We start from the raw sequence: 12192 nt of genomic DNA, 5'->3' as shown, positions 1-12192 counted from the left end.
GTGCTTTGTTAGACCTTTGCCAGGTTGTAACTTGATGCTCAGGTTGAAAAAGGTTCCCTACCTCTGCTCAGTACAATCAAATGGGCCTCTGATTATAAATGCTTAAGTAAAGGCACGTATCTTTTTGTTTTCAAACTCTGTCCTGTGGTGATAACAATGTTGGTTAATTTTGATCCTAAAATATAGCCTTCTCTGTGCACGCTAGGGCTTGGAGGGTTCCTGTTCTCCTGCAGCTCTTTCACGCTCTGAAAAAGACATGCCTAAACGTCAGACATTTTCAGAGTGGTCAGATAACAGAAGACGAAACAGAGTCTGGGAGGCTGAGCCAACATAAACTTATCCAGCTCTACCCTGCAAATGGATAGCTCCGATACCCCTACCTCAGATATTTTCCTCCTAACCCTTACTGAGACTTGGAATACTGCCTACTTGTTTTATCTTCCCTTTTCACAGGTTACTGATGAGTAGCTCAGAGTAGCTTCCTGAAAAGCAAACTATCAGATCTTTTAGAACTAGAAAGAGCTCTACAATCACTGAAATGGAGGACTAGCATTTGTTCCCGGCATACGCTTTGCTGAAACTATGCAATACACTGGTAGATTACTGGTGTGGAATCCTAGTGGAAAATACTGCACTGTCAGCTCCATGGTAAATTACAAATTAATTGATGTATTTCTATAGTGAATTTCAGAGGTTGTTAATTCTGTACATATAAAGGCTTAAGCTCAAAATGCCTTGTTTGGATAAAAGCAGGGGTGGTGGATACTGGTGGTTTAAGAAAATTGTCGTTCTAGGTGCAAAAGAACACATTACCTCTGCAGTGTGAAATATACCTATGATCAACACTGTCAGGTTTTATTATTATTGTGACAGAAACTAATAAAAAAGTATTTTTCTTTCATTTGGAGTTAAGTGTTCAAAGTGCATCAGCTACTCGACTTGATAGATCATTCTTCAGAACATTTTGTGAACTGCCCAGAGAGCTTCGGCTATTGGGCGGTATAAAAATGTAATAAATAAATAAATAAATAAATAAATTTAAGAGGAAGCACACGTTTAAAAATGCAGGTGGTATGAAAAGTCTTATCAGTTTTACACATCTTCACACTTCAGAAATGTATCTTGATGCGTTATTGGGAGAGAGGTTCTCCACTTTCATTTGCAATAGCATATATATGTATATATATATATATATATATATAGAGAGAGAGAGAGAGAGAGAGAGAGAGAGAGAGAGAGAGAGAGAGAGAGAGATCTTCCCAATATGGCTGGCTGGTTGACACCTGAGAGCATATTTGTATCTCAGAGTGGTTGGAGAGGCTATTACAGAATTCTAGAGAAGGCAGGCTACACAGTGTGCGCGTGTGTATATAATATATATATATCATATCCCACCCTTTTTCTCTCAAGGAACCCAAGACAGTGTACACAATCCTCCTCCTCTCCATTACAAGATGGGGGAACAGTTACAAGATGGGGGGATACTTGGTTCAGCAATACTACAAATGAGAAAGATCTTGGAATTGTTGTAGATCACAAGCTGAATATGAGCCAACAGTGTGATATGGCTGCAAAAAAAGCAAATGCTATTTTGGGCTGCATTAATAGAAGTATAGCTTCCAAATCACGCGAGGTACCGACTCTCCTCTATTCAGCCTTGCCTAGGCCTCATTTTGAGTATTGCATCCAGTTTTGGGCACCACACTTCAAGAAGGATGCTGACAAGTTGGAGCGTGTTCAGATGAGGGCAATGAGGATGATCAGGGGTCTGGAAACAAAGCCCTATGAGGAGAAACTGAAAGAACTGGGCATGTTTAGCCTGGAGAAGAGAAGATTGAGGGGAGACATGATAACACTCTTCAAATATTTAAAAGGTTGTCAATGTCACACAGAGGAGGGCCAGGATCTCTTCTCAATCCTCCCAGAGTGCAGGACACGGAATAATGGGCTCAAGTTAAAGGAAGCCAGATTCCAGCTGGACATCAGGAAAAACTTCTTGACTGTTAAAGCAGTACGACAATGGAACCAATTACCTAGGGAGGTTGTGGGCTCTCCCACACTAGAGGCCCTCAAGAGGCAGCTGGACAACCATCTGTCAGGGATACTTTAAGGTGGATTCCTGTATTGAGCAGGGGATTGGACTCAATGGCCTTATAGGCCCCTTCCAACTCTACTATTCTATAATTCTATGATTCTATGATATCCTCACAACAACCCTGCGAGGTAGGTTGGGCTGAGAGTCTGTGCCCAAAGTCACCCAATGAGCTTCATGGCTGAGTGGGGACTTTAATCCGGATCTTCTATCTCCAGGTCCAACACTCGAACCACTGCACCGCACTGGCTCTCTGCGTATTGAGGGCCTTGTCATACTTTACTTTTTAAAGATGTATGTGTACGAATATAAAATGCATCCATGACAAAAGAAGTGTTTGAAAATGTGCGTGTCATAAAGAAACACTTGTCAGAGCTGGGGGCAGCTGAAGCCCCCTTTTAAGGGAACAATCGGTGTCAAAATGGGGCTTATTGCTATGTAATATGTGACATGGCCCTGATAACTAGAATCAAGACAACTCTTTGGGGGCACAGTCCTATGGGATCTGCCCTTCATACTTGTACACCCCTGAACTCAGAGGCTTATGAGTATCAAATGCAGAGTAGGATGCTCAGCAGAAGTGATCGTTGCCTCTGCCGTGCCTCCTGGGGCATGTCTACATGGGGCGATATCCCGGGGATCGTCCCTGTGCGTTCACAAAATGTTGATTTGGGGGTTGGGTCCATGATCTCCCTTCTGTGAGTGGAAAGGTTCCAATTGTGGAAAGTCCCTCTGCCCTACTTTGGGGGTCCTTCCCTCTCATCCACACTGAAGCTCACCTCATTCTGCAGGGTCTCCTGATTCTCAGTGTAGTATTTTCAAGGGGGCTGGAGGGGCAGCCATGGGGAAGGGGGAGTGGGAAGGCCCACTTCCACCAGCCCAGTTGCTCATGCTTCTATCTGGATTCAATCCCTATTATCTCTTCTCTCTGATAAGGAGGGCATAAGGAACCAAATATTCTATTTCTATTCTGTACACTTTTTCATGCACTCTTTCCCTCCTTCTCCTGCCTCATTTTCTACTCTTCCTTTTCTGGAACAGTGAGGAATATAATTTCTGTTTACTCATTTCTCCATGTGCACAACAAAGTCATGGGGGCTGGAACTGAGAACTGGCCCATCCTAACGCTTACTAGTCCCCAGCCCTGAAATCTTCACCTTCAGCACAATGTCTGAAAAAGGAGCCCTGCGTGCATATTGGTGTACTTGTGTATGTTCTCCATGCAATCCAGACCTGTTCCCAATTGGAGCTCTCGATTGTTAGTTTCATCCCACGTACCTGTTTCCCTTGAATTATCCCCTACAGCACTAAGTTGTTGGCGTTGTTGTTGTTAGCTAAATCACACCCTGGGCAGCAGTGCTTCTAAGATCCTTTGCCTACCAGGAAATGGGTTTAAGGGGGGAAATGTAAAAAAATCATTAAAAAAATCAACAGATGACCCAATCTGATTCAAATTTGGTATGCTTAAAGCTCTCCTTGATATCTATTACTGTGCCAATTTTGATGTCTTTATCTTTAAAACGTACGCAGATGTAAGCATTTGTTTAATTTTTCTTTAAACATATCAAATCCTGCTCCTGCGCCCCCAGTGGCCACTCAGAAAACAACAAATGATTCGCTACAAAACTAGTAGCAAAACAGGGCGGGTCTTTTGCCTTTGAAGCACAATTAAAGCAGGATGCATGGGAGTACTTCACAATAAAAGCAGATTATTAGCTGGAAAACTTCAGAGTCCTTTGCTCACAATTCACAGTGATTGCACAGTATAACCCTGGTGTGATAGAGCTCTGTGTGGAGAGCTTAATACAGCTTAAGGCTGCCATTTCAGACATGGATGAAGAGGACGAACATGGCGCAGAAAAGAACAGCATCAAAACGTGACTGCTTATTGCTGAGAATACTGAGACACTTTTCAAGTATTTGTGAAAGCTGATACCAAATGAGGCAAGTCATTTCAGCTCAGCCCTATTTACAAACATATGGTGCATTTCATGAAAAATGTGCAAATTCACCACGGACAGCTGATTATATGGGTCCAAAACTAACAAACATTTGCCGTAGATTGCAGGGACTATAGCTGGTGCTTCTACCATCTGCCTTTGAATAAAATTAAGTTGCAACAAAGCTTCCATCATAATAGATCTATGAGCACTGTATATCTAAACACATTTTATATACTTTTTTAAAAAATCTGTTTTCATAATTAGCTCTCTTAGAGCAATAGCTGTGAACTGACAATTCTCTTTTCTGCTCACACAGCATTTCTCTCTCTCTCTCTCTCTCTCTCTCTCTCTCTCTCTCTCTCTCTCTCTCTCCTCTTTTTAAAAGAAGGTTATGAATAAAGGGTAGAATGTCAAATAATTTCACATATGGAGAGGTTTTCTGTGTTTGGTGTCAAAACGGCAGTGCTATATTTAAACACAGGAGGGTTATACTTAATTATAGATGGGGCAAAATTCTTTGACAGTTTTAATGGATTTCCTCCCCCCACCACCCTCATTTGAATATCAGCACTAGGAATAATACTCGCAAAATGATCCTAAAAACCAAGCAGGGTTCTTTTTATATGCCTAATAGTTACCTTTGAAGAATACACCATGTTGAGCTTTAAAAAATTGACAATATTTATTTAAACCACAAAAGAGCTTATGTAGCTTTGTGATTATGGACAGGGGAAGAATATTAGAAAAGGAAAAAGTTAGGAATGGGGGCGGGGGAGGAAGGGAGGAAAAAAGCTTTAAAGTAAGCAAAAAATATGTGTCAGTCACAGACATTAAAGCTGGCTGTTCTTAAACTCCAGCAGCTAAGCCATGGGCAGGAAACAAGAAAATGATGAGGCAGGGAGAATAAAATCCATATGGATGCTAATGTTTAGCAACCTTTTCTTAAGTTAAAAACACAAATGATTGCTTTAAACTAAGAAAGAAGGGAAAGCTGGAAATGAATTAAAATGGCCTGAAATATGCTGAATTTCGTGCACATGGGAGAAAATGTATCTAAATCCAGACAATGTTTTATATTTAAATGGGCTTTTAAAGTGTGTGGAGAGAGAGAGAGAGAGAGAGAGAGAGAGAGAGAGCGGGGAGGAGATGGAGGGTTGTGGCTTTAACACTTATTTTTGCATGGAACACTAAAACAGATTTGTCCTCCCTCCTTCCACTCCACTCTGTTCCCCCAAACCCGGCTTTTGAACAAGAAGACAGAAGGGGTGGATTTTTGGATAGACTTGGCAGTTGGTTACAGAAAAAAAGCTTTGCTGTCATCAGTACAAAGCTTTGTCAGGCAGTCACTGCCAGCTGATTGGATTCCTCCTTTAGCTAAGCTCTGGATATAAGCTAGTAGAGTCCTGACTATTGCTCTTGCTGAATGTTGCTGTGGTGGCAGGTTGACTGACAATCCTCATTAGGAACTCATTATTACTGTGTCCTGTGTAAGCATCATTTGGAAAACGTCATCCATTTGGGCTGTCTAGAATGGAAGTCAATGGGGCCTGTGAGGGATAAAAAAACTGGCATGACGTGTACCTGGAAGTAGGTTCCACTGATCCCAAAGGCACTTACTCCCAAGCAAGCTCACATAGCACTATATTTGTGCAACCTAATCCTGTGTATATTTACATGGATGAATTCCATGTGCATCTCCGTCATGTGCATGTTTAATTGGACGTCAGTCCCACTTTGCTGCCCTTTGAGATTATTATGTGAATTTGAAATCCAATGCCAAGTGATTGACCATTGTGACTCTGAAACAGCCCCACAACTCCAAAATAAAAGCTGTAGCTTCAACAAAGCATTTCTCAGGGCTGGTTCAGACATAAGTGTAGTGTACGCAGGAGACTCAGGGTTGAAGTGCCGGGATGTTTTGATTACCAGGGACAGTGTCACCATCTGCCACATCACCTCAGGCTTCCCTGTTCTCTCTGAGTTTAGCTCCAATCTTTAGAGTATGTGATTAGAAAATGAACGTCTCCATATTCAGGACAAAACAACAACAAACAAACATTGAAATTTAAACAGTCGAATGTGGGTGAAACCAAAACTAGGGATGACTGTTGCAGGGAAAAGCCCAAGTCACAGACTTTTTCAAGAATTCTGGAAAATTTCCCAACTCCCCTCACCCATTATCACTAACAAAACAAAAAAAGCCCTTAATTCGTTTAATTTGCACAAATTGCAGCAGCTAAATAAAAATACAGATAAAATTAACATAAGAGCATAAGAAGAGCCCTGCTGGATCATACCAAGGGTCCATCTGGTCCAGCATTCTGTTCACACAGTGGCCAACCAGGAACCCACAACCAGGACACAGGTGCAACGGCACCCTCCTACCCCTGTTCCCCAGCAACTGGTGTACATAGTTATAATTAAACAAAAATATCCCACAAATAAATTAAATTAAAATAAAACAAAACAAAATTAAAAACACCAATAAGACAAAATTAAGCAGCACGCACCAGATTAAAACCTTCTTCAGCAAAGAAGTCAACTTAAAAAAACTGCTTGCATAAAAATGAACGTTCTGGCTAGGGAAGGACAACAGAGATGGAACTAGCCTGCTGTCCCCTTCGCAAGGTGTTCCAGGGCTTGGGAGCAGCCACTGAGAAGGGCCTCTCATTTCTCCCCCACCCCCCCACCCCAGGAGAACTTCTGATGGTGGTGGGACAGAGAGAAGGGCCGTTCCTAGGGATCTCTTATGGCAGAAAGCAGTCTTTCAAATACTTTTGGAAACAAGGTAATTTATACTACATATTACAGATGGCACGAAATGAGGAACCCATTCTTGATGGCTGCCTGATGCTTTTCTAAGTTCTGCTCGTAGAAAAAGACTGAAGTCCTCACTACTGCTCAGCATGAATCAGGCCCATATGGGACTACTATAAAATGGTCAATACCAATCTGTGTATTCGGAGTACTGTGTGAATCACTTAGTAACAGCAGCATTGCGTGTGGTACAAGATTTGACCATGTGAGAAGTACGGTCTCCCATCCAGACAGTTGGATGCTTTTAACACTGCAAAAAGTTGGAAAGTACCCAAGTGCCACAACATTCGATCCCCTGGAAATGACAATGCACAAGCTGCTATAATCCTAAGTTCTAACACTAGTTCTGTCACTGTTTGGGAACACAGTCCTGAACGTGTAATAAAAACTGTAAATTTCATATTGAAGTTGAATGGCAAAGTGAAATGGATTTTAACTGTGCTCCCTTTCTAGACAAATTATATGTACGCATTAAGGAGCATTTGGAATATGTATCAAGATGGGCAGTTTGGAGCTCTAAGCCACATCACTGGCCCATTCTTTCCTTAAAGAAAAGTTTTATGACCATTTTGGTCTCCTTGGCATTATTCTTTGGAGACCATGTTTTATAGCGAATTACGGAAATGTGTTGCTTGAAAAGAGTGTTTTCAGCCTGTGACTTATGTGTTAGTTTTTTCAAACTCTCCCACACCACCCCCAACAAGGGGCTAATTGTAAGTGACAGTAGCGTGATCCACAGAACATGAGTTACTGTCAACGGCTTGTAGTCATACACTTGGGTCTGATGCCACCATGTGTATTTAGCCCCTAAGAAATTATAAGTCCCAATGTAATTCTGGTCCCAATGAAGCTCCGGTTTTCATCCCATCACAACTGCTTTGAACATTAGCAACAAAAAGGTTGACTGAAATACAGAGTTTATTAAAGAAATTTGGAGCAAGTTCTTTGTTTCTTCCTAGAAGGAATCACAAGGGAGGGGCCAGTAACATACTTCCTTCCTTTGCAAGGTCCACCCTCTTTCTTAGTCAGGTGATATACATGTAGCAAAGAATGAGATCATTGGTTCTGCTCAGGAGGTGCTTTCATTCGTATGTTGCTGGAGTGGTATGCAAACATACCGTGGGGAAGCAGGTCCCACACTGGTGTGGTTACAGATGAATCAGACCCTAGGCATTCATTAGATTGGCCTGGCAACCAGAGAGAAAGATTTGATTTTTATTTCTAAAATTTACATGCCAGAGGCAGCTAACCAACAAGGAAACCATCTTGACAAAACAAAATAGAACATTTAAAGTTCAAACAATAAAAACAACCCCCTTAAAACAAAAAACAAAAAACCTCCCAAACTTGCCTTCTTGGATCTGGGTTCAGTTTAAGGAGTCTGTGATGGTCATTAAGGAGATTATGAACCATTTATTCCTTTGCTGTTAGCACTTCCTTGAAAGAATGTTACTTTGCTGTCAGCTCAGCTTGCTTTACTGTGTAAAGATTCAGGAGTGTTAGCCCCAAAGAGCACCCAAATGCTTCTTCTCTCCTGGGAAGTAGCAAGATGGCAGGTCAGAAGGAGGAGAGTTTGGTAGATCAAACAGATGACAATAAATGGTGGTCAGATGCACATACTGGTGTTAGTCTTTAAAACATTCCCCCCCCCCCGAAGGTGACATAATTTCCCCCTTTTCTTTAGTCAGGCAATCAGATATGGTCTGAAATCTTCTGATGGTTGGCCATCAGAATATGGCCAAATAACCAAAATGGATATTTGAGAGATGTTTCAGGGATCACTTCCCATATACTTTAATTCTTGAACCCTAAAACACTTGATAAAAGATCTGCAAATCTGTTACTGAGTGGGGTCTGTCCTTAAAGCCGTTGTATTCTCTCTAGATCTGGTGAATCTCAGAAGTACCCATTCAAGATTGGGAAACAAGCGAGTTGGAAGGAGCGAGAAACAGTTACTCGTCTCAAGGCTGCAGATGATTCCACTTCCACCAACATCAGTGGTGTGAGTATACGTTCAGTAGTACCCTCCAGTTGTGAATCCTCACCCTTCATACCTGGTGTTTTAGACAGGACATGCATAATATATTTCCCAATTTCCCAGCTGACAAACGTGGGGGAAAAAATGCATCATCACATCCATCCTTATGATCTCCTGCTAAATGATGCAGTGGACCTGTACAATGTGCATTCTGTTTTGAACAAGTGAACAATGCTTCCTTAGAAGAGATCGACCACATTAATGACTTTCTGTGACATCCATGAATTATGGTAGCTAAGCTATTCCTTTAATAGCGCATATATAAAATCATTAATTGGCTAGCCTAATGACTAATATGAAATGGACATTGCTAATACAATTCATATCTCATTACATTGCTCCATTTTTCTCTCACTTTAATAGTGACTTCCTCTACATTATTCAGCAGAGGAGTCACTAATTATTTGTATCTCATTGTATAATGCTTTTGTGATGTCAACTTTCTAATTTCCCCCCCTGGCACACACTTCTTTAATGCAGGAAACCTTGTTGAATTTTTGATGCCTATGGAAATGTTAATAAGTAAATGATTGTCTTATTATTTGGCTCCTTTTGTGAAATGAGCTGCTATAAAAACGTTCAAGGAGGTGGCAGGCTTCATTTTTAAAACATTCCTCTGGAAGGAGCCCCTGCTGGGGCAGAGCTTTATATGTAAATGGACTTCTGTGAAAGATGACATTGTTTTCCTTGTGTTTTTATGTCATAAGTGATACTCTGAGAGTTTGGATTTGCCAAGGTAGAAATTAACCTTTTCTTTTAAGATGACAAAATTATTGTCATCAGTAATACTGGATTCTCAGATGAATATAGTGCGACACTTCATATTCTCTGTGCTTCATATGGAGAGATGGTTTTTCCCCCCCTGGATAAAACCCTAGTAAATATTTACTATGAGTGGTAATGACTAGCACCATTATCATTGGGCACAGTGTGTCATCCCTACGGCTTTGTGAATGAAGTGAGACAAATCAGTCCCAATTTCACACCTCATCTAGCTATCTATTTCCAAAGTCAATGGTTAAAAAAGTCAGGGGCAGGTGAGACTTCCTACAGGGTGGACTTCCTACAGTTAGAACAAAAAACACAGAAGAAAGACAGGGATGTTGAACTCAGGGGGTGCATTAGGTGGAGTAGAGAGCCAAAAGGGTGCTGAGCCAAAGGCCAAAGGGCCATGGCTAAAACACCAGCTCTTACTGCCTTGTCTTGAAGAGGGGTTTGCCATCGTGAAGCAATCCAGGGGCAACCCCCGGAGCTCCAGTTTTAAAAACTTTCCCCACTTCTAGTGCAGCGATGACAACATCTGCCGTCTGTCACCTTGCTTCAGAGCTGTGGCAGAGATGTGTCCTGACCAGCAGTGACCCCTGATTGGTCGCCAGGGCCGGACAGGAGGAGGGGGAAAGGAGAGGGCAGACCAGCGAGCCTCAACACTCGTAAAGGTAAAACTTCCTGACTGTTAGAGCAGTACGACAATGGAATCAGTTACCTAGGGAAGTTGTGGGCTCTCCCACACTCGAGGCCTTCAGGAGGCAGCTGGACAACCATCTGTCAAGGATGCTTTAGGGTGGATTCCTGCATTGAGCAGGGGGTTGGACTCGATGGCCTTGTAGGCCCCTTCCAACTCTGCTATTCTATGAGTCTATGATTCTAGCTAGAAAAAAGTTCAAAGATTAAAAAGGCTCTCTTTTTATGGACCAGCTGCCCAAAGGGGAGGAGGAGGGGGGGCTTGCTCAATTTTTTTAAAAAAACTTTATCTCTAACTGCACAGTGTTGCAGTTATAGGGAGGCATGGAGACGGACCACCACCTCCACACTGTGCACGTTCCTCCTCTCCATGGGTTTCCTCCCTTTCCCTTCAAATAAACAACAAGGAGTGAACAGGGAAGGGGCACCCAGAAAGCCGAATGGGGACTGGATCGCCCATGCGCAATTGTGCAATTACAGCAAAATGGGGGGAGGATTAAAATTGGTGTATGCCCCCCTTGGATTATTTACAACCCCCACATTTGCACTTCTGGTCATCAGGATACAGCTGGAGGGGAGCAAATGCGGGGACGATGAATCACGAGGCTCAAATGCGACCTCGTATAGACATGGCCTAATCCTTAGAGAAGCAATTTAACCTTTTAGAATGGGGGGAAATGCACAAAAGCCATGAAACCACTCAACAAACTGTGGTTGGGAGAAAAGGGGTGAGTTCAACCGGAAGGGGAAGGGCCATCCGGAGACCCCTAGAGGTCCCTATTGGGATTTTGAACCTCTGCTCCAAGGCTACTGCAATTGCCGCATCTGTGGGTTTCTTATGTGCCCTTCCATAATGCCACTGGGAGGGTAGAGAAAGCAAGCATTATTATTATTATTATTATTATTATTATTATTATTATTATTATTATTATTTATTGCATTTTTATACTGTCCAACAGCCGAAGCTCCCTGGGCGGTTCACAAGAAGTAAAACCATTCAAAGTATAAAACACAGTATAAAACATGATTAAAAAATACACATTAAAAACTGATTAAAAATAGGGGTGTGATCCGCTCCGATTAGGAGCGTAGAAGCAGTAGCGGATTGGCCTGCTCCGCCTTACCCAGAGGCGGAGTAGGAGCGGACCGCAGACCCCTAGAAGCAAGGCGAAGAGAAGCGACCATTTTTCGGAGCTCCTAGTTCAGGCGGAGCGCTCCGGTCGCCATCTTGAAAATATTTCGCCATAGGATTGCATTGCGGCAAATAATCGCGGATAACTACGTTCTTTTTGAAGCTATCGTTCTGGAAATTCTTGTGCTCAGAGAGTCGTAGATGGGGGTCATTTTGAGACCACTCTCACCTCTCTGCGTCGTGCGGGTCGCGTGCTATATTTTTTTGAAAATCGGGTCAACCACGCGGCTCAAACGGCGTTTTCGGCTTTTCGCCCATAGGATTGCATTGAGGGAAAGACTCGGGCATAACTGGGTTGGTTTTTAAGCTATCGTTCTGGAAATTCTTGTGCACAGAGAGTCGTGGATGGGGGTCATTTTGAGACTACTCTCAACTTTCTGCGTCGTGCGGGTCGCGCGCTAGACGTTTTTAAAAAATCGGCGGGAAAAATACCTTTTTCAAAGGGCTGAGGGGCAGAGTCAGCTCCCGGTCATGATCACATGATCCCAAAGTTAGAGGAGGGCATAGGCAAAATGGGTAACTTGGGATTCTGGGAAACTTCTCTTTCTTCATCTGAACGGGCTTTTCCCAGTGTTTTTTAAAACAGTAGCCCCACCAAATGCACAAACACAACCTGAAATCATATACTAAGCCAAGAATAAGAGATAGA

The sequence above is a fragment of the Elgaria multicarinata genome, chromosome 10 (genome assembly GCF_023053635.1).
Source record: "Elgaria multicarinata webbii isolate HBS135686 ecotype San Diego chromosome 10, rElgMul1.1.pri, whole genome shotgun sequence".
In the NCBI taxonomy this organism is placed as follows: domain Eukaryota; kingdom Metazoa; phylum Chordata; class Lepidosauria; order Squamata; family Anguidae; genus Elgaria; species Elgaria multicarinata.
The sequence above is the reverse complement of the archived record's forward strand: the minus strand, read 5'-3'. Positions refer to the sequence as shown.